The sequence below is a fragment of the Cetorhinus maximus genome, chromosome 8 (assembly GCF_964194155.1).
Source record: "Cetorhinus maximus chromosome 8, sCetMax3.hap1.1, whole genome shotgun sequence".
Lineage (NCBI taxonomy): Eukaryota > Metazoa > Chordata > Chondrichthyes > Lamniformes > Cetorhinidae > Cetorhinus > Cetorhinus maximus.
The window spans coordinates 80,774,184-80,794,219 of record NC_135886.1 but is presented as its reverse complement, the minus strand read 5'-3'; the positions used below and the strand labels follow the sequence as shown (position 1 = coordinate 80,794,219).

General features: G+C 42.7%; 1 protein-coding gene across 1 annotated transcript in view; it reads left to right on the top strand.

Moving 5' to 3' along the window:
• Positions 1-19,564, top strand: part of LOC144683765 (protein sprouty homolog 2) — a 28,112-nt gene extending 8,548 nt beyond the window's left edge. The window contains exon 2 of the transcript XR_013577333.1: positions 19,143-19,564. The gene's annotated coding sequence lies outside the window, so the exon portion shown is untranslated. The remainder of the gene's footprint in view (positions 1-19,142) is intronic.
• Positions 19,565-20,036: the final 472 nt, after the last annotated feature.

Genomic DNA, 20,036 nt, shown 5'->3' with positions numbered 1-20,036 from the left:
GGAAAACCATGCAAATTGTCTTCACTATCGACGCATTAAATATTTATTGCTTGGCTTAGAAATGTGATATGGCCCACTGGAAATATATTCTCGTTCTCAATCACCAACACCGTTGTTATTTACATATTCGCATAGTTCAGTTGTAGAGAAAAAATTGAAACCGTTTTGATTCTTTGGTTCCTGGATTCTGAGAGCGATGGTTTTTGAAAGGTCGGGGCAGTGTTGGTGTGATTTATCCTGCTCGCCTGTGAGCACCTAAAGCTGATCCGTCTTCGCCTCTCCCTCTCGGATTAATGGTCATTACATTGCGGTTGAAAGCGAGGTTCATATTTGTTGGAAGCTGGGCACTCGGTATGTTTGCATGTAGAGGATCGGCAATGGGTGTGGGGCGGGGGGAGTACTGAAGGAGGTCACCTTCACCTATTCGAAAGTATTTTCGGCTGACATTGTTATTGGTGCGTTGAAATGCATAGTTGTACGATGCCAATACGGTGGTGAGAATGCCGTACCCTCCGCCTCCCTCCTGGAACAAGTGTTCTTCAGTCGAGGGAACCCGTGCGAAAAAGCTTCATTCCACTTCTGCCCTGATGTGCAGTTCGAGCCACAATGGCATTGCCCACGTTGAATCGTGCCATTCGTCATGTCCTGCCAAACGCTGGTATTGTCACTGCCCTCTCAATGGCAGCGGTATCTCTGCTGTATCACGCTTTGCCTTGACTTTCGCTCTCAAACTGGCAGAGGCGGGCAAGTGCGTCTTTGGTGACTACGTTATTTAAGTATCCTCAGGGGCAAGAGAGTCGCCATAATGCCGTATTTTAACAGAATTACTACAAATGGCTTCATTTAGCCATAACCACCCACTCACCGTAAAACTGGAATGACCGTTACACCCTATTCATTGTAAAAGATTATCAATTATACCCGCAATCCATTCTGAAGTTCAGCTTGTTGCGCTCCACTCATAAAGCTGTAGTCATGATAAAGCTCGGTTTACAGATATTCTTAGTGAACCTCATTCCGTATAACTCCCAAGTTGTAACAGTATATTACAGGACAACTGGACCTTGATTTGTCGAGGTTTTTTCTAAAGGATTCATTGTACTTACCCTGCAAAATAAGAGATTGACTCTTGAGCAGTGCTCCGCCGAGGTTGGAGCGTTTCAGGGGAGGTATTCCATGTTTAGCTTTATTTGATGCCTAATTCTACAATTAGTGAAAGTTTTGTGCTTTCAAATAAACTGAGGTGCCGGCAGCAGCAGGATTGTATTCATTAATTACATAGCCATGGCCTTCTGCCGGTTACTCAGATATGCATCAGCTTAATTTCATTGTCACTTTCCTTGCAAAGGACTCTTAATATTTCTTTAAAATGTAGCGTGCCGCTGTGTAGACTCGCTTCCTCCTGAGAGCAAGGTGCTGAGTTCATGTTTCAGGGCTGTTTATTAATCGGAACTACCTGACTCTGCAAAACTTTGTACGGCTAAGTGCATGTAAGCTGCAGAAATGTGAAGTGACATTGCTGTACAGTGTCCTGAATGGCCTTTCCTTCCCTCACCATTGCGTGCTACAGAAGGGAGCCCTGATGTCCAAGATCCACAGGCGGATGGCACACGGACAATGGGAGCGGTTTGCAGGAAGGGAACTCGTGTCAGGATAGTTTGTGTGGAGTTTTGGAATCGCTATCGTAGCCAAGTGGAGATTTGCTCATGGGGGCTATGGTTGTAGTTGAACACGTATGTGATTCTTCACAACTGGCTAATGTAGACAGGCCATTAAAAAAAGCAAACGACCAAATCTTTTCAGATGTCCCAAGGGGTGAACCGTCCTTTACAGTGTGAAGTCTGTGATAAGAATAGTAGGGGTAGATTTAAATCCCAACCTGCTCTCCGTGGAGGATCTTTAATCAAAACGGTTTCATGAATTATGTATTTGTATTTTTAAGCATGAACATTCTTGGAACAAATTCTGTCCTTTATGTAAAACTGAAACTGTAGTAATTTATAACACAAACTGGCCCACACTGAGTACAGTAGCCAGGGGGGCCGCTTTCTTTCAGCAGTGTCTTATGATTACATCGTGGATGGCAGGTCATGGTTTTCCTAGAAGTTGTTTGGCAGCCTGTAAAGCGAGGAGACGAACTGTTGTTTCTAATGGTCTGTGTTCCACATAATGCAATGAAGTGGATTCAGCCTTCTCCCCGTCTTTCTCTAACAATCATTACATGAAACGAGGATTGAAATCGGTTTGAATAAGCCATACAGATTCTGCGTGAGGATTCCGGAAGAGAACACCTTTTGAACTATAATGCAGTGACACTTTATTACCTGGATGTGTGGAGTAGCTATCGGATCATCAGTTCAGCGTACCATCCGGACCTTGATGCAGTATGAGGACGAAACACTGGGACGTTTTTGGAGAGATCTGACCAGACGTTACGTTCACGGGCATTTTCTTGCTTTCTTTGGGCTGTGAACATAGCAAGAGCCTGCCTCCTTATTAGAGTTACTTTGATATATTTTTGTATATACGACATTAATACTGTGAATGGTGCCATATGAAGGAAGGACTCCAGTTATTGGTACATTGTACATTCAGGTGAATGTCCGACTCCGTCTCCTGCTAACATCAGGCTGTATTACCCTATATACAAATTCCAATTATTGCATTGCTTAGGTACAATTGGCATCCTGTATATCAATCACAAAAGTTACTGATTCTTTTTCTATTTTTGCCAATATGTTGATTAGTCTAAATATTTATTTGAAGTTTTATTTTATAAGATATTTATTTAAACACAACACCCTTTAGAGATGGAAACTGTACAGAACTTGCTGCAAAACTGTAAGGGTGGCACTACAGAGCTGAATAAAGTATAAAATAGAAATATATTAATTTTGAAAATAAATTGCTTTGTTGGTTTTATTCTCTGGTCTGCAGTGAAAGGAAAAGTTTGGTCTTCCAACTTAATCTAGGATTGCTTACCTTTCTTTGGCAAACTGTAGTGTCAGTGATTGGAAAATACCATGATATTTATTTATTTATATAAAATAAATACTGCAGGTGCTGGAAATCTGAAATGAAAATAGAAAATGCTGGAAAAAATTCAGCAGGCCTGACAGCATCTGTGCAGAGAGAAACAGAGTTAACATTTTGATTCCAATATGACTCCTCCCCAACTGGCATGAACTACCATGATTTTTTCCCCTGTTTCAAAACTGATCTTTCAATATCATGGTGTCCAGGGAGATGCAGTGTAGAGTCCCAAAGCTGGTGCACAGATGAAAACTGAAAAGCAGGCATGGCTGATGCCCTTTACTCACTTTTTACAGCAATTGGTTGCAATAATGAGGGAGATCAAATTGCGCTAGAAGAAGAAAGGGTGTTCTTACTAGATAGGTTGATGAATAAGCTGGCCAGTTATTAAAGTTTGTTGGGGGAGCTAGTGGGGTTCTGGGGCAGCATGACGATGAATGTCAAGACCACATGTACCGCGACTTGCACCAAAAGTGGTGAGCCTTCCACTTGAACTAAGCAGTTCTGGTGGTGATGGTGCTCTCAGTTTTAAATTTGAGGCAGTGATGAAGGGATCAAAATATTAGGATGGTGAGTGATTTGCATATGATGGTATTCCTATGACTTCGCTGACCTCATTCTTTTCACTGGTAGAGGTTGTGGGCTGTGGGGCACTGTTAAAGTTGGCATGTTTGATTATTGCAGTACGCCCTGTAGGTAATACATACAGGTGCCACTAGTGGAGCAGGTCAACTTGGAGTCCAGTATCAAGGCAATGACCAAGTCATGATTCAATTTGGCAATATCTGTAACTAAATAGCCATTTCAGAAGTTAACTTCTGGACCAGTTCAGTTTGCTTTTTGGGAGGACTTTTTTGTTGTTGAATATATTTTGTGTGGGGGGCATCAAATGAAAGTGGAATTTCTTTTAGTGCACATCAGTTTCCAGGTCCTAACACTTAGCTGCACCTCAGCATCAGCTCTCTTAACCCTCCACTGAAATAACTGTCAACATGTTTGCCCCACATCCAGTAGAGGTGAGCAGAAATTTTCTCTAATTAAATATTGGGAAGACTGAAGCCATTGTCTTTGGTCCCCATTACAAACTTTACTCCCTGGCCACCAACTCTGTCCCTCTTCCTGACAATTGTCTGAGGCTGAATTGGACTGTTCGCAACCTTGGTGTCATATTTGTCCCAGCCATATGCATCACTAAGACTACTTATTTTCATCTCTGTAAGGTCACCTGACTCCACCTCTGCCTCAGCTCACCTGCTTCTGAAACCCTCATGCACTCCTTTGTTACCTCTAGGGTTTGATTATTCTAATGCACTCCTGGCTGGCTGCCTACATTCTAGCCTCTGTAAATTTGAGGTCATCCAAAACTACTGCCTATGTCCTAACTCTCACCAAATCCGATATACCCATCATCCTTGTACACACTGACCTACATTGGCTCCTGGTTAAGCAATGTCTCTATTTTAAAATTGTGGTCCTTGTTTTCAAATCCCTTCATTGTCCCTCCTCTTTATCTCTGTAATCTCCTCCACCTCCCAAACCTCTGAGATTTTTGTGCTCCTCTAATTGTGGTCTCCTGAAAATCCCCAAATTTAATTGTTCTACCATTGATGGCTGTGCCTTCAGCTACCAAGCCCCTAAACCGTGGAATTCCCTCCCTAAATCTTTGTGATGCTCTACCTCTCTATCCACCTTTAAGAAACTCCTTAAAACGTATCCCTTTGACCAAGCCTTTGGTCATCTGCCTTAATGCATATATCATTCAGTGCCTCAGTGTTGCATTTTGTTTTGTAATGCCTTGTGAAGTGCCTTGGGTTATTTTGCTATGGTAAAGGTGCTTTAAGTACAAATTGTTGTGCTTTGAGTCTAGTACTACTGTTAAGGACTCTCACATCTGACACGAGAACATGTACTGCTTTTATAATAATACTTTTTTTGACTGGATTTTAGAAGTTCTTAGCAAGAAGCATGTATGCTGCTGAAGTGATGTCCTCTTCCTGGTGATAAAACTGTACATACTCATACACACTTTTTTCATACCAATCTGCCATCAGGGATGGTGGACCTAGAAAATGCCTAATGCTGAATCACTGGTTATTTTTTCAATTAAGATTAAAATGGCACTAACATAAAAATGGCTTTAGATCCACAGTAAAGCTCCCTCTTCATTGCTCTGACAATGTGTTCTGAACTCTCACGTTCAGCAGAGATCTTCTTATCACATGAACTCATTTGTTTGGAATTGATAGTGCCAATTTATCTCACCAGTAGTTTTATGTTATGGACTTGAGATCTGAGAATGAGCTGAAAAAGGCTCAAAACTCCTGAAATCCCACTTTAATGGGAGCTATTTAGGAAAGGATGTCGTCACAGTGAGGTCCTGCATTGATTTGTTTGATCATTCATCAGATTTTGATTTCTTGATCTTATCCAGAGGTTGTTTAACATTGTAATTGACATTTCTTTCCCATTCTTATAGTAACCAGAAGTACTACCATGCCCCTCCTAGCAACTGGGTTAACCGCAGGGTCAGCACTGTGCTGATGACTTGTTGCCAATTAGAAGGAGGCAGTGGGTTTTTCTCAGGAAGTTTCATTTAGTTAGTGTTTTCCTAATATATCTGGGATAAATGAACATACAGCTGCCCAATCAGGTAGCACTCGAGCAAGCTTGGATTTACTTTGAAACAATATCCGCCTTCATTTGTCTAAAATCCCCGATTATTGCAGGCCTATAATGATTAGGTGTTAAATGTACAGGAAAGGAACTGGATCTCTAATTTATTAATACAAAGAACCAACTAAGTATGTTGCTAGCACATATGAACTCTCAGATAAAGTCTTTGGCACAGTAGCAAGGTATCCACAGAGATATAATTCAGTGTCTGGAGCTCAATTGCAGTTCTCTTGTCAAATTGTAACAGTAACTCCAAGGCACCAGATATGAACTTGGAACTGACCTCAACCAAGCACTCAGCCTGTTGGCAAGGCAGAAGATGGACCATATCAATGTAACTTTATCTCTGAATGGCCTACAAAACAACTGGTGTCGGAAATTGAGGATTGAGGGAATCTTGCCTTGATTTTTTTCTCATTTCCTACATTGATATACAGGAACCACTGTAAATGGTTGGGAAGATGATACCTTTCTGACTAATTAGGCTTTTGTTACACCATTGGTCAAGTGGAGCGAAGGGCTTCTGTGGATTTGTGTCATTTTGGAGCAGGTGAGGGGTATGTAGAAACAGTTAGGCAGGAAAAATAGCCCTGTCAGATTTCTCCATGCTACTGAACAAACGTATTTGCACAATAAAGTTGCCAGTGAAAAAGCAGCCTGTGTAGGCAGCTGTTCACTTCTCAGAGGGAGCAGATGAAGGATCGGATCTTGTCCTAAACTGTGCCCTTATTTCAAAGATAAAGCAAGGGGAGTTTTAAGTTCCAAATTCCATGTAACTTTCCATCATCCCCCTTAATCTTCTCCCTTATTCTCCTGAAGACTGAGATTCAAGGTTGGGTAAGGCTCCATGGATGCTAGCAGTGCTGTAATAAATAGCCACTTGGTAGTACAGAACTCTTGAGTATTGCTGGCAAAAGAGACATGCTGTCAAAGCTTTTCACCTTGCACTCAGGGCAGATTCACAAGAATATCAATTGTAAAGGGAACAACAATTTATACTGCATGAGAAGAGAATGATGATTGGTTGGCAAGTGCAGTCTGGTAGAGGCCTTGCCATGGAGAATGCACCAGGGAACAGTTAACTACCAAGCTCTTGTTTAAATTCAAAACAGGCAGGTTGACTCTGGGCAAGGCATTGCACAGGGAATTGAACTAGGGAATGTCCACCCCAATGCTTTTATTTAGCTGAAAAAGGCCTAATGTGTGGACATGCTCCTTCTGTCTGCAAAGGACAGAGCCATTTATGGAAGTTTTCTTTTAGCATAGGCAAACTGACACAAAATTGTAGCAAGCATTTGATACCCTGGTTGAGATAACCTAACTCAGCATAGAAAGTGAATCAAGCCTTAACAATTCCATATGGCTGAGTACCACACACACAACTGTTTGCTGCACTAGCAGGGTGTTTAATTTATAGTCTGAACCTTTTGATTGCACTTGATCATCTCATATATCCTTCTGGACCTCACCTACCAAATCATTTCACCTCTTCCCTCCCTGCCTTGAAGAATATTCATGAAGAAAATGAAATGTTTGAGCATGCCTTTGGTTATAACCTTAAATTTTCTAACTCTTCTTCAGTGTCTTCCTTTCTTATTTATAAAGTGCTCTGAGATATTTGTTATGCAGGAATGCCATATAAAACTGTAAACCACACAAGCCAAAAATAGTAACCAGTACCAGCTGTGTAACCATTGTTATTTTATATGTAAACCATCTGAAGCCTTTGATTAGATTCCAGCCAATAACTCACTCCTGGTTATCTACTGTTTTGTACAATATCGATCCCCCGTGGTGATGCTCATAGTGAATTAGAGGCTGCACTGTTTTATTTCATATAACATTCAACATATTAGGCTGATTGAGTTACAATATTTGAACAAGTCAAATAGCATTTTTATTGTACAACACTGTTGGATTGTTATTGGTAATTATAGGCATGAAATCCATTATCACATCCATGTTTGCATGAACATTTTTAAATAGTGGTCCTGACCTTTATTAAAAGTTCATTCAAAGCTAATTTCGTCTTTTTTTTTAATGCCCAGGATACATGGGAGAATTTTTCATCCTTTTCTTCAACCGAGGATTCCTCTCTGCTGTGGTTGACAGGATCCTCTACTGTGTCTGCTCCATTTCCAGCACGTCTGCTCTCACTAGAACCAAGATAGGGTTCCCCTTGTCCTCATCAACCACCTGATCTGTCTCCACATTCAATGGATCATCCTCGACCATTTTTAGCACCTCCAACATGATGCCACCACTAAGCACATTTTCCCCCCCTCCCCAACTGAAATGCCTCTCAGCAGTCTGACGGCACCATTCGCTCTGCAGCACCTGGCCATCTTCAGTCACCCTAACACTCCACCCCTTGAACACAGTGATGCAACATCTGCCATTTCACCTTCTCCCTTTCCACTTTCGAAGGTCCCAAACACTCTTACCAGGTGACAAAGCGATTTACATGTACTTCTTTCAATTCTGTGTACTGTATTTGTTGCTGATGCAGTCTCCTCTTCAATGGGGAGATCAAATACAGATTGGGTGATCAGTTTGAAGAACACCTCCATTTAGAATGTAAGTGTGGCTCTGAATTTCTGATCACTTTTAATTCTCTGCCCCACATCCTTTCTGATCTCTGCTCTTGGCCTCCTTCACTGTTCGAATGGAGCTCAAGACAAACTCAAGGGACAGCACCTCACCTTTTGATTAGGCACTGTAGAGTCTTTGTACTGAACATTAGGTTTAACAATGTCAGATTTTAACCATTGCTTTCATTTTTTCAGACTGAAAATATTGGTAATGATTCTGTTATTGTCATTTACCCCTGCTCTAGATGCATCTTTTGTTCCTTTACTTGTCTCACTATCATCCCCTTTTGCCTTGCACCATCATCCATTTTGTCATCTAATCTCTCCCACCTTTCCTTTTGTTCTTTCCTCCCCACACCCCACCCACATTTTCTACCTTTGTACTTATTAAAAACTCAAATTCTGATGAAAGATCATCAACCTGAAATGTTCGTTCTGTTTCTCTCTCCAGTCTGTCCTGTTGAGTGTTTTCAGTCCTTTCTGTCATTTCCTACTTTGTTTTTATACAGAGGAAGATTGTAAGGAAGAGGTTCCAAGTTTCTGATAGGTAGGCATTTTGTATCACCGGGAAATGCAAAGTGCACTATGTGGTTTGATAGTGTTGGAAGATTACTTCTTGGGTCTGGCAGCATTGGGAGAATTGTTAGGTATGGCAAATGTATGGTTATTGAGGTTTGGAAAGACTGAAGGGAGGGTTCATGGTTACTAATATTGATTCTGGAACTAGAGAGAATGGAATGTCATGGTCTGGCAGTGATGGGATAGGAATTCTGGTATTGTTGGAAGGGTGGCTCTGTGGTGCGATCTTGGGATTTGGAAATATTGGGAGGAGGTCCTGGATGTTGTACTTTGCGAGATACTGGAATCTGGGAGTGTTAGGAGCAGAGGTTATGAGGTTTGGGATGAGTGAGGAGGTGCGATGGTATGGGAATACTGACAGGTGGTATTGTCTACTTTGAGATGTTTAGGAAAGTAGCGCTAGGATCCAATGGGAATAGTAGTATGATTTCAATATGTGAGAAAACTGGGAAGGGGAGCCCTGCGGTCCAGAAGATGGATAAGAAGAGTCCTGGCATATGTGGACACTAGAAAGGGACTGTCAGACTGTGGAAGTGTTGACAAGGGAGGGTCCAATGTTCTGGAAGTATTTGGTGGCGGCAATGGAGTCAGCGCATTGGATAGGAGAATCCATGCCTCTGAGAGGAGAATTCTAGGGTGTGTGGGTATCGGGGTGCTCTTTAAATGGGTTAGTAATTCATGAGAGTACTGAGGTCTTTAAGTAATGGCAGGAGTTCATGAGATCTGGGTGCTTTTGAGAGTGACTCTTAAGTGTGCAGATTCAGTTATCCCAGGAATGAGGAGCAAGAAGAGAGTTGTGGAGAGCACTAATGTAGGGGATCAGGATTTGGTAGCCTTGGATTATGGTTGGGGTCTGGTAGTGTTAAGGGAGGGGCCAGGCAAGACTGGGATGGAAGATGGCTGTTGGAGAATGTGATATGACCTTCTCTGGCCCTTTTTGAGGTTTCCCTCCATGCCATCACTAGCATTGCTCTACTTGTTCAACCTCTCTCCATTACTGGCATTGAAATGAGTCATAGAAATGGGCCAAATCATGGTGTAACTGATTTCTACATCAAATTCTCATATATGGTGAGAGACTTCAGGAACTTAACTGGCAAAGACACCTAGTGGCAAAAGCTTCCAATGAAATTGTGACAGTTGACAAAGCGAAATTAAGTGGGAAATGTTAACAGAGTAATTTACAATGTGAAATGCTGACAGAAAAGCTGACAAGAACCATGCCAAGTAGGAGTAAGATTTGTTGACAATATTATATAGATCTATGAACCATCTGAAAACCTTAATTAAATTGCAGTCTGTAAATCACTATTCAGTACAGGAAGCCCGCAGTTAACATCACAACAACACAAGAACAAAAGAAATAGGAACGGGAGTAGACCACATGGTCCGCCAAACCTGCTCCGCAATTCAATACGATCATGGCTGATCTTGGGTTTCAACTTCACTTTCCTGCCTTCTCCCCATATCCCTTAATTCCCTGAGAGACCAAAAATCTGTCTATCCCTGCCTTCAATATATTCAATGATGGTGCATCCACAACCCTCTGGGGTAGAGAATTCCAAAGATTCACAACCTTTTGAGTGAAGTAATTTCTCCTTATCTTAATCCTAAGTGATTGGCCCCTTATCCTGAGACCGTACACTGTGTTTTAGATTCCCTGACCAGCAGAAACAATCTCTCAGCATCCACCCTATCAAGCCCCTTCAGAGTTTTATAGGTTTCAGGGAGATCACCTCTCATTCTTCTAAAGTCCAGAGAATCTAAGCTCAAGTTACTTATCCTCTCATCATATGGTAACCCCGTCAACTGAGGGACCAATCTAGTGAACCTTCGCTGTACTGCCTCCAAAGCAAGTATATCCTTTTTAAATGTGGAGACCAAAACTGCACCAGATGTGGTCTCACCAAAACCCTGCACAATCGTAGCAAGACTTCAGTATTCTTATATTGCAACCCCAATAATGGCTGACACGTTATTTGTCTTCCTAATTGCTTGCTGTACCTGAATGCTAACTTTCTGCGTTACTTGTAGGAGCACACCCAAGTCTCTTTGAACATCAAAACTTAGAAGTTGCACATCTTTTAAAAAATATTCTTCTTTTCTATTCTTATGACCAAAGTTAATAACTTCACACTTCCCTGCAATATACTCCATCTGCCATCTTGTTTGCCCACTCACTTAACCTGTCTATATCTCTTTGCAGTCTTTCCATGTTACATTCCCATCTAGTTTTGTATCATCAGCAAACTTAGTTACGTTACTCTCTGCCTCTTCATCTAGGCCATTTAATATATTTTGTAAATAGCTGAGGCTTCAGCAATGATTCTTGTGGCACTCCACTATTCACTGCGTTAGGGTTAGGGTTAGACTGCCAACTTGAAAATGCTCCATTTATGCCCACTCTCTGTTTCCTGTCTGTTAACGAATCCATGCTAATATATTACCCCCAACTCCATAAGCCCTTCTCTTGCCTATTCACCTTTTATGTGGCATCTTAACAAAGGTCTTTCAGAAATCCAGGTATACTACATCTATCTCTTTATTTACCCTACCAGTTACATCCTCAAAAAAACTCTAATAAATTTGCCAAGCAGGATTTCTCTTTCGTAAAGTCATGTTGACTTGCTCTGATCGTGCAAAGCTTTAAACAGTGAATTGTTAAGATTTCCTTAACAATAGATTCCAGCATTTTCCCAATGACTGATGTTAGGCTAACTGGCCTGGAGTTCACTGCTTTCTTTCTCCATCCTTTCTTGAAAAGTAGTGTAACCTTTCCCAACTTCCAATCTAATGGAACCATTCCTGAATCTATGGAATTTTGGAAAATCATAGCTAGCGCATGCAGTGTCTCTGCAGCTATCTCTTTTAGAACCCCCTGATGAGGACTGAACTAGCAATTGAGTTAAGTGGAGCTCTTGCCTCCTCTCTCTCTCCATAACTTGCAAGCTTCGAGCCCTGCCTGCTGTTGTTGAATCTCTTTCCATGTGTAGCAGACAGAGATTTTAAAGAAATAACTAAATTCCACAGCTGTGTCTCCAGGAGAACAACCCACCCAATCATCTTCATCATTAAATTGGAAGCATCAAGACCATCGAATTCAGCTGGAAGCCAGCCGAGTCACCAAACTGTGAACTGTATACTCTTTTATCTTTTTAGTGGACTCTAATTTGGCCAATCTATCCTCCCCTACTCTGCAATCTATATTTGTGTGTGTGGACTTCAAGTGTGTGTGCAGAAGTCAGAGTGTAATTTATTACTTTACAGAGACCTGTTTAAATAGAATAAAACTAACCTCTTTCTTAAACTCAAGAAAACTTGTTCAATTGTTTTCTTTTATGATCACAGTGCATTAACAGTTAAGTACACATTGAATTGGCAAGTGCAACCTTTTTTAAACAGAAAACCTGTTGCGGTGAAACGAGGAGAGGGAAAAGAGAGGAGCCATTCGACCCTTCTTTATCTTTCCGTAACAACTCACTCACTCACTCACTCACTCACTCACTCACTCACTCACTCACTCACTCACTCACTCACTCACTCACTCACTCAATCACTCACTCACTCACTCACTCACTCACTCACTCACTCACTCACTCACTCACTCACTCACTCACTCTTCCAGGTCTGAATCACCTCTTGATTATTGTATTAAGATTGTCTAATGTTATAGATAAACAGTCAGTTACTGATAGATAAGCTTACTGGAGTTTTGTATTTCAGTAGATCCCAATTTGAGCTGAAGTGGCGTGGAATACTCTGGTCACTATCCATAACAACATTCTTAAGTACCTTCAAAATCAGCATGTTCCTGATTTTGCTGTACGTCAGACCAAGGTAATTCTTTCTCCTCTATGGTTACGGTGGAGTAGGATAAGAGAGTAAAAATATGTTTCAGACTTGGAGAATTTTGCTTGATTATTTATTTGCTGGTTTACATGTACTTGTTTCATTGCTATAGAACATTGGATGGCACATTTTTAACCAAACAATTTTTACTCCTTGGATGTAAGATAACGGAGTCAAGAGACCTGGGCTGCTGTATCATGAAGGCCTGCCAAGGATATCTCTTTATTGATTGTCGTTGCCGAGATCATCTTCACAGCAGTGCAGAGAAGCATTGAGCTTGCTAAGCGAGGCATTTTATTCAACAGGAAGGAAGCAGCCAGCATTGTTATTGTCTGTCAACCAGGCAATATACAATCACACATTTATAGGGAAAAAAAAAAAAGCAAAAAAAAAACTTCATTCAGGAGGCCAGGGGCTAGCTAGACTTCTGAGAGGTTACCAGAAGCTGAAACTTTATGCAGATTGTACCTTAACACAGTTCTGAGGCAAACTTCAACTTCGAACCAGTTAGTTCTCTTTGTAGTTCTTCAATGAAAAAAGTTTAATTGAGTCTGCATGACCTAGAAAAAAAACCCTGTTATATTTCAAAGGAACTTAGAAAAGCAAAAGAAAAAACACCATTTATAAATTTAGGTACTTACTGTGAACTGCACTGTATAATGCACCTTCACATACAAACAGCTTGCAGGTTACAGTGGAATCATACTGCCAAGGTAATTCCACAGTGACAACTGAAATTTAATGTGATGTCTTCCAGGCTATATAGGATTTCACTGTACAGCACATTTGAAATTAATCTGTAATTCCAGTTTAAAAATTATATTTCATGGCAGGAATTTTTTTGGTGTTTTAGTTTCTAATCTATCAGGTTTTTATTATTTGATCCTCTCCCTCCCTGCCCCTTCTTGCCTGACAGCCATCTATACTTTCAGCTGTTCATGTTGCAACATTTCTCTTACACCTCTCTCTGCATGTCCCTTAAAGCAAGGACACTTGCCCGTGAAATTGCGTTCCGGACCCGATTGCGGCGGTGGTCGACTTCCCGACTGCCCCGCCCGCCCCTGCTGAGCCCGCATGCCAAAGGCAAAATTCTGCCCATAAATGCATTAGAAGCAGAGAAAGTTTACTAGATGAATACCAGAAATGGGCAGGTTATCTTATGAGGAAGGTTGGACAGGTTAGGCTTGTATCCGCTAGAGTTTAGAAGGGCAAGAGGTGACTTGTTTGAAACCTTTAAGATCCTGAGGGGTCTTGACAGAGTGGATGTGGTGAGGATGTTTCCTCTTGTGGGAGAATCTAGAATTAGGGGTCACAGTTTAAAAACAAGGCTTCATTCATCTAAGACAGAGACGAGGAGAATCATTTTCTCTCAGAGGGTCGTGAGTCTTTGGAACTCTCTTCCTCAAAAGGCAGTGGAAGCAAAGTCTTTGAATATTTTTAAGGCAGAGCTAGATAAATCCTTGATTAACAAGAGGGTGAAAGGTTATCAGGGATAGGTGGGAGGTTACAATCAGATCAGCCATGATCTTATTGAATGGCAGAGCAGGCTTGAGGGGCCGAGTAGCCTACTCCTGCTCCATGGTCAGATGTTCGTATGTTGCCACAGCACCTAAGACTCCATGGAGAGCTGGTTGGCTCAGTTGGCCAGTGTGGATCAGATTGGTGCAAACAGCATGGGGTTCGACCCTCATTTTGGCTGGGGTAGATTCATGACCTGACTCCTTACCCTGCTTGTGATGGAGATTGCGGTGAAGTGATGGAATGCATGGTTGGCTATGGGAAATTTTATTTAATTGCCAAGATGTTGAGTTCCTTAAGAATTCTGACTTTTGTAGAAAAACTGCAAATTTCATTTTCCTTCCATCCCTTTCAAAGCTAGGCCCTTTTATTGCTTTTGCAAACTTGGTTGAGAATGTGGGATTTTCATTGTCACTGCTTCATACTGTCATGGGGTAGGTTTCAGAAATTTGAATTGAAATCCAAATTATTGGAGCATAAATGGAATATAAGTCAGAGAAAGTCATAATCAAACTGCAGAATGTTGTACTCTGACTGCACCTTTAATATAGCATCCAGTTCTGGTCATAAGGGAGACATTTCAGGGGTGGAGGCAATACAGAGAATAGCCAGAAGACCAATCCTTAGTGCGAAATGTTATGAGAAAGGACAGGAAGGGGATGGAGTAAAGGGACACACAGAGAGGAGACTATGCCGGAGCGAAACATAGACAGAGTGTGTAGTTGGAAATTGGGTTCAGGTGGGAATTCGGTGCAGAGGGGCAAAGAGGTGCTCCTTTATCTACTATTTTTCAACCTCCAGTAGCTGGTGAGTTTTCTTCCTTTGTCTCCAAGCTAGGTGAGTGCAACTTTCTATTACTTTACCTGTGTAAATTATTAACTAATTGACTAATTAAATAAAGAAGGTTGGACAGAAATGGCAGGGCAGGAGGTGTGCCCTGACTGCAGCATGTGGGAACCTGTGGAATGTGCTGCAACCTCGAACAACCATACCTGAAGTTAGTGTCTACAGCTTAGGAAACTTCGGTTCAGAGTTGCTGAGATGGAGTTTGAGCCGCAGACATTGTGGGGCATCGGGGAGGAGAAGAGTTAACTGGACATTTTGTTTCAGGGGGCAGTCATAACCCTTAGGTTAGGCAGAACTTTAGAGTTGGTCAGTGGTCAAGGACGGGAGGTTGTTACTGCGAGTCAGGCAGGTCTGGGGAATCAGCATGTAGTGATGGAGGAGCCTCAGCTTCTGACTTTGTCCAGCAGGTATGAGGTGCTTGCTATCTGTGTGGATGAGGAGAAGGACTGGAAAGGTGGATGAGCGAATTGACCATGGCACAGTGGTGAACAATGAATTCAAGTGGGGGGAGTGAAGAGGAATGTAGTAAAGGAGACAGTATAGTCAGGGGGAATAGGTACTGTTCCCTGCAGCCGTGACCAGGAGCTCTGAAGATTGTGTTGCCTGCCTGGTGCCAGGTTTAAGAACATTTCCTTGAGGCTGGAGAGGAACTTGAAGTGGGAGGGGGAGGATCCAGTTGTCATGGTCCATATGAGAATCAACGACATAGGTAGAACCAGGAATGATGTTCTGCTAAGAGGATTTGAGGAGTTAAGGTCCAAATTAAAATGCAGAACATGAAAGGTAATCATCACTGGATTGTCACCTGAGCCATGCACCAATTGGCATAGGGTCAAACAGACTAGAGAATTAAAATGAAAATTGATATTCAAAGAGTGTTGTGGGAAGAAGGGGAACTGGCATCAGGAGTCAGGGAAGAGTGAGCTATCCTGTTGGGGTGGGCTCCACTTGGACTAGGCTGGGACCAGTGTCCTGGCAAATTGTATAACTAAGGCTGCGGACAGGACTTTAAACTAAATAGGGGATGTTAGGGAGGTTCATTTGAAAGGCCAAGACATCAGAACAGTGTAGCAAGGCGGGTAAGGACAAGTAGAGTGGGATAGGAGGGTCAGAGAGTTTAACAAAAATTGTACATTGACAAATAAGGTCATTGTAGGGAATAGAGGTAAAAAATGAAATTTAATGTTCCTTATCTGAAAGCACAGAGCATCTACAGTAAGATGGATGAACTAGTGGGACAAAAAGAGGTAAATGATTTAGATATAATTGCCATTACAGAGACATGGGGCAGAATATTATGGCCCAATCACAGCAGGGCCAGGGCAGGGGCCATAAAATGCGGCCACTCAAAAGTCCATTGACTTAGACAGGGCTGTAAAATCCTATTGGCATAAAATTTCACCCATGGTTACAAGGCGATCAAGGTTGGGAAATAAATATTCCAGAGCAAACAATATTTCAGAAAGGCAGACAGAATTGAAAAGGAGGAGGGGTGACCCTGATAGTAATTGATGACACAAGGCCATTAGTGAGAAAGGATCTGGCCTCAGAAGATGATGAAGTAGATTCAGTAAGGGTGGAAATTAGAAATAACAAGTGTCAGAACACATTGGTGGGAGTTGTTTATAGGCCCCCTAACAGTAGTTATACCACTGGGCAGAGTATTAAACGCGAAATTGTTTTAGCTTCCAACAAATGAAAGATAATAGTTGGTGGGGGACTTTAATCTTCATATAGACTGGGACAATCAAATTGGCAAGAGTGGTCTAGAAGATGAGTTTGTAGAATATTTTCATGACAGTTTCTTGGAGCAATACATTGCGGAACCAACTAGGGATAAACCTATCTTAGATCTAATATTGTGGAACGAAGCAGGGTTAATTTGTAATGTTGTAGCAAAAGATCCACTGGGCAATAGTGATCATAATATCATTGAATTCCATGTTGAGTTTGAAAGTGACATAACTCCAATCGCAAAAAAGAATCGCAAACTTAAACAAAGCCAATTAAATAGATATGAGGGGAGAATTGTCTAAAGTTAATTTGGTAAACAGACATCAAGGTATGAACGTAAATAAATAGTGGAAAAGATTTGAAGAAACAATTCAAAATGTTTCAACTAAGTTCCATTCCATTGAAAAATAAAAACTCGGCAAGAAAAACCCATTCGTGGCTCATTTAAGAAATGAAGGATAATATTAGATTCAAAGAAGAGGCTTATAATGTTGTAAAAAGCAGGAGCAAACCTGAGGATTGGAGGTGTTTTAGGAACCAGAAGATGTCCACCATAAAGTTGATAAAAAGGGAAAAAAAAAATAAGAGAATAAACCAGCCAGAAATATAAAAACTGATTGTAAGAGCTTTTATAAGTTGTTCCGAGGGTTTGCTTCTTTAAAAAAAAGTTACAATTGCTAACTTTGTCTTCTGGATGGATTAAAAAAAGCTGTAATTCTATTAAGACAATGGAGGGCTGCCAGCCAGCCACAATATACAATTTGCACACTGCCCAAGTGGGAAACCTTCCTGGGGAGCATGAAAGACCCCATCTGCTGTTGGCTTTCACACTATTCTAAAACTCTTCAAAGGTTCTTAGATGAGACGTCAAATTGAACAATTATGCATTTTCTAAAACAATGATTACAGCAGACATGGTAATCAAATTCCTCTGGAATATACAGCCAGTCAGTGTTTACCAAGTCAGAGAGATCAGTTGGGAGATCAGGAGGCTGTATTGAAAGGCTGTAAAGAAACTCTCTCTCTAAAGCATAGCGCATGGATTTGCAAAGTAACCATTCTGCAAAGAGAAATTCACTGCAAGCTGAGATATTTTGGGAATAAAACATAGTCCTGAATTTCATGCTTGGTGTGCACTCCAAGTGGGCTGGCCCAGAAGCGGACGTATAATCCGTTGATGGGGGAGCTCACATTTCCAACGTGATTTCATGCTGGTTGGCCAATTAAGGGTCGCCCAGCATGAAACGCGTCTGCTCAAACATTGGAAGGGCATGGCAGGGGCAGGACCAATGGTGACCCAGTAGAGGATTTAAAAGCAGCAGAGGCAGCTGCCTGAAGGCTGCCAGGTGACAATTTGTAGCTTTGGAGTTGTTTGATGAAACATTTTTTTTTTGAGCTGCAATGGCATCTGCACGCTGGGCATGCCAGGCTGGAGGGCAAGTCCTAACAGCACTCAGCCTCCCCTGGTTCTTGGATGAGTGCCTGGAATCCTCGTGGAGGAGATCAGTGCCAGGCGTGAAATCCTCAACCGCAGGGGTGACAAGAGAAGACCACCGCACCTGACCAAGAAAGCATGGGCAGAGGTGGCAGCCCTGGCCAGCAGCCATGATGTTGTGCAGCGCACATGGGTGCAGAGCTACAAAAGGTTCAATGACCTGTTGCTCTTGGCAAAGCTGAGTACCAAGTTGGCATGGATCTGTGTGGGGAATGTTAATGACTAGCCGTCCTCCCATGGTGCTCAGGGATGTAAGAGTCCGAGTGCCAACTGTCACTGACATTGGCTTTGGCCAAAGCGGTGAGCTCTGGCTGCTTGGCCTGATTACTTTGTGGGTTGAGTGCCATGGTTTGGGTGTGCCCTGCAAGGTGTTCCTCAGGTGGGATTGGCCAGGCTGCAATGGCACTGCAGTAGAGAGTGGACTAATCAATGCTCCTCTGTCTTGTCAGGACAGCAGAAGTCATAACAACATCGAGAGGTCACGGATGGGTGGAGGCCCCACAAACCTGTTCATATTGATGAGGTATGAGATAGATGCCTCAGAGATGGTGTGCCGGCGCCCAGCTTGGTCCACTGGTTGTGGAGAGGCAGGGGTCTCTGACAAAGGTTTGTATGCAGTGCACAGATGCGAGAATGTCAGAGTGAATAAACATTGTTGCGCTGACGCATCTGTAATGGAAACCTCAAACCTGACCTGAGTCCCCATTGTTCATTGAAAGACGTTAGCACCATGATGCAGATCTCCATTGTCTCACCAGTTGGCCTAGCATGCACGATGACACGGTGATGACTAATACTGATGACATGTCATTTCTCTCCCCTAGAATTGCCAACCAGCCAACAAATGCAGGACCCTGATGAACACCCCTTCTTGTTGGAGGACCAGTGGTCGTCAGATGCAACTGTGTCACACCCCCTCTCTGCAACAGGCACCAACACAGATACCAGAACCTCGGTGGGCATTAGATCATCAGCTACAATGTTGGTGCATAGTGGGGAGAGCATGGCACATTGGCATGAGGAGCAGGCGGAGGCAGAGAATATTCAGGGCACTGGCAGTCAGAGGACTACTGGAGACCAGGACCATGCTGAGTCTGAGGCAGATGATGAGCCTCTTGAGTAGTCCATTAGGCAGCAGATGCTGGATGTCCAGTGGGATGCATGGGAGGATTTGGCAGAGATTCCTGAGGGTTTGCGTGCCAATATCCATGTGGAGTATGAGTACTGCTTTGACCCTCAGCACTGAGTGCACTGCCTCTGTCATTGAGAGAGTGGTGACACTCATGGAGAGGCAGCTCCAGGAACAGAGTCAGATGTTCCTGGGGTTGAGCTTGGACCTGCAAGCCCTCACACAGACAATGACCTCAGAAGGTCTCTGCCATGTGGGAGATGGATGAGGCACTTAGTATTTCTGCTAGCTGCCCGTCCATCAATGGTGAGCAGGGAGCTGCAGACTGACATCACGGTGGTGCACAAGCTGCTTGTCATCTCTGCGGGCTCCTCTCAGGGCGCTCTGGATGACGGCAGCAGTGCCTCCGCCCCTCTGCCAGTGACTGTGGCATCTGATGAGGCCATGATGACTAAGGAGTGCCCAGCCGTGGCACTGGACTCTTCCTCCCAGACAGGGCCTTCACAGGCTCCACTGGGCAGAGGACGAGCGCCAAAGTCATCAAGGCCAACAGGACAGCAGGGTCAGCAGGCTGCCTCCAATGCTGGTG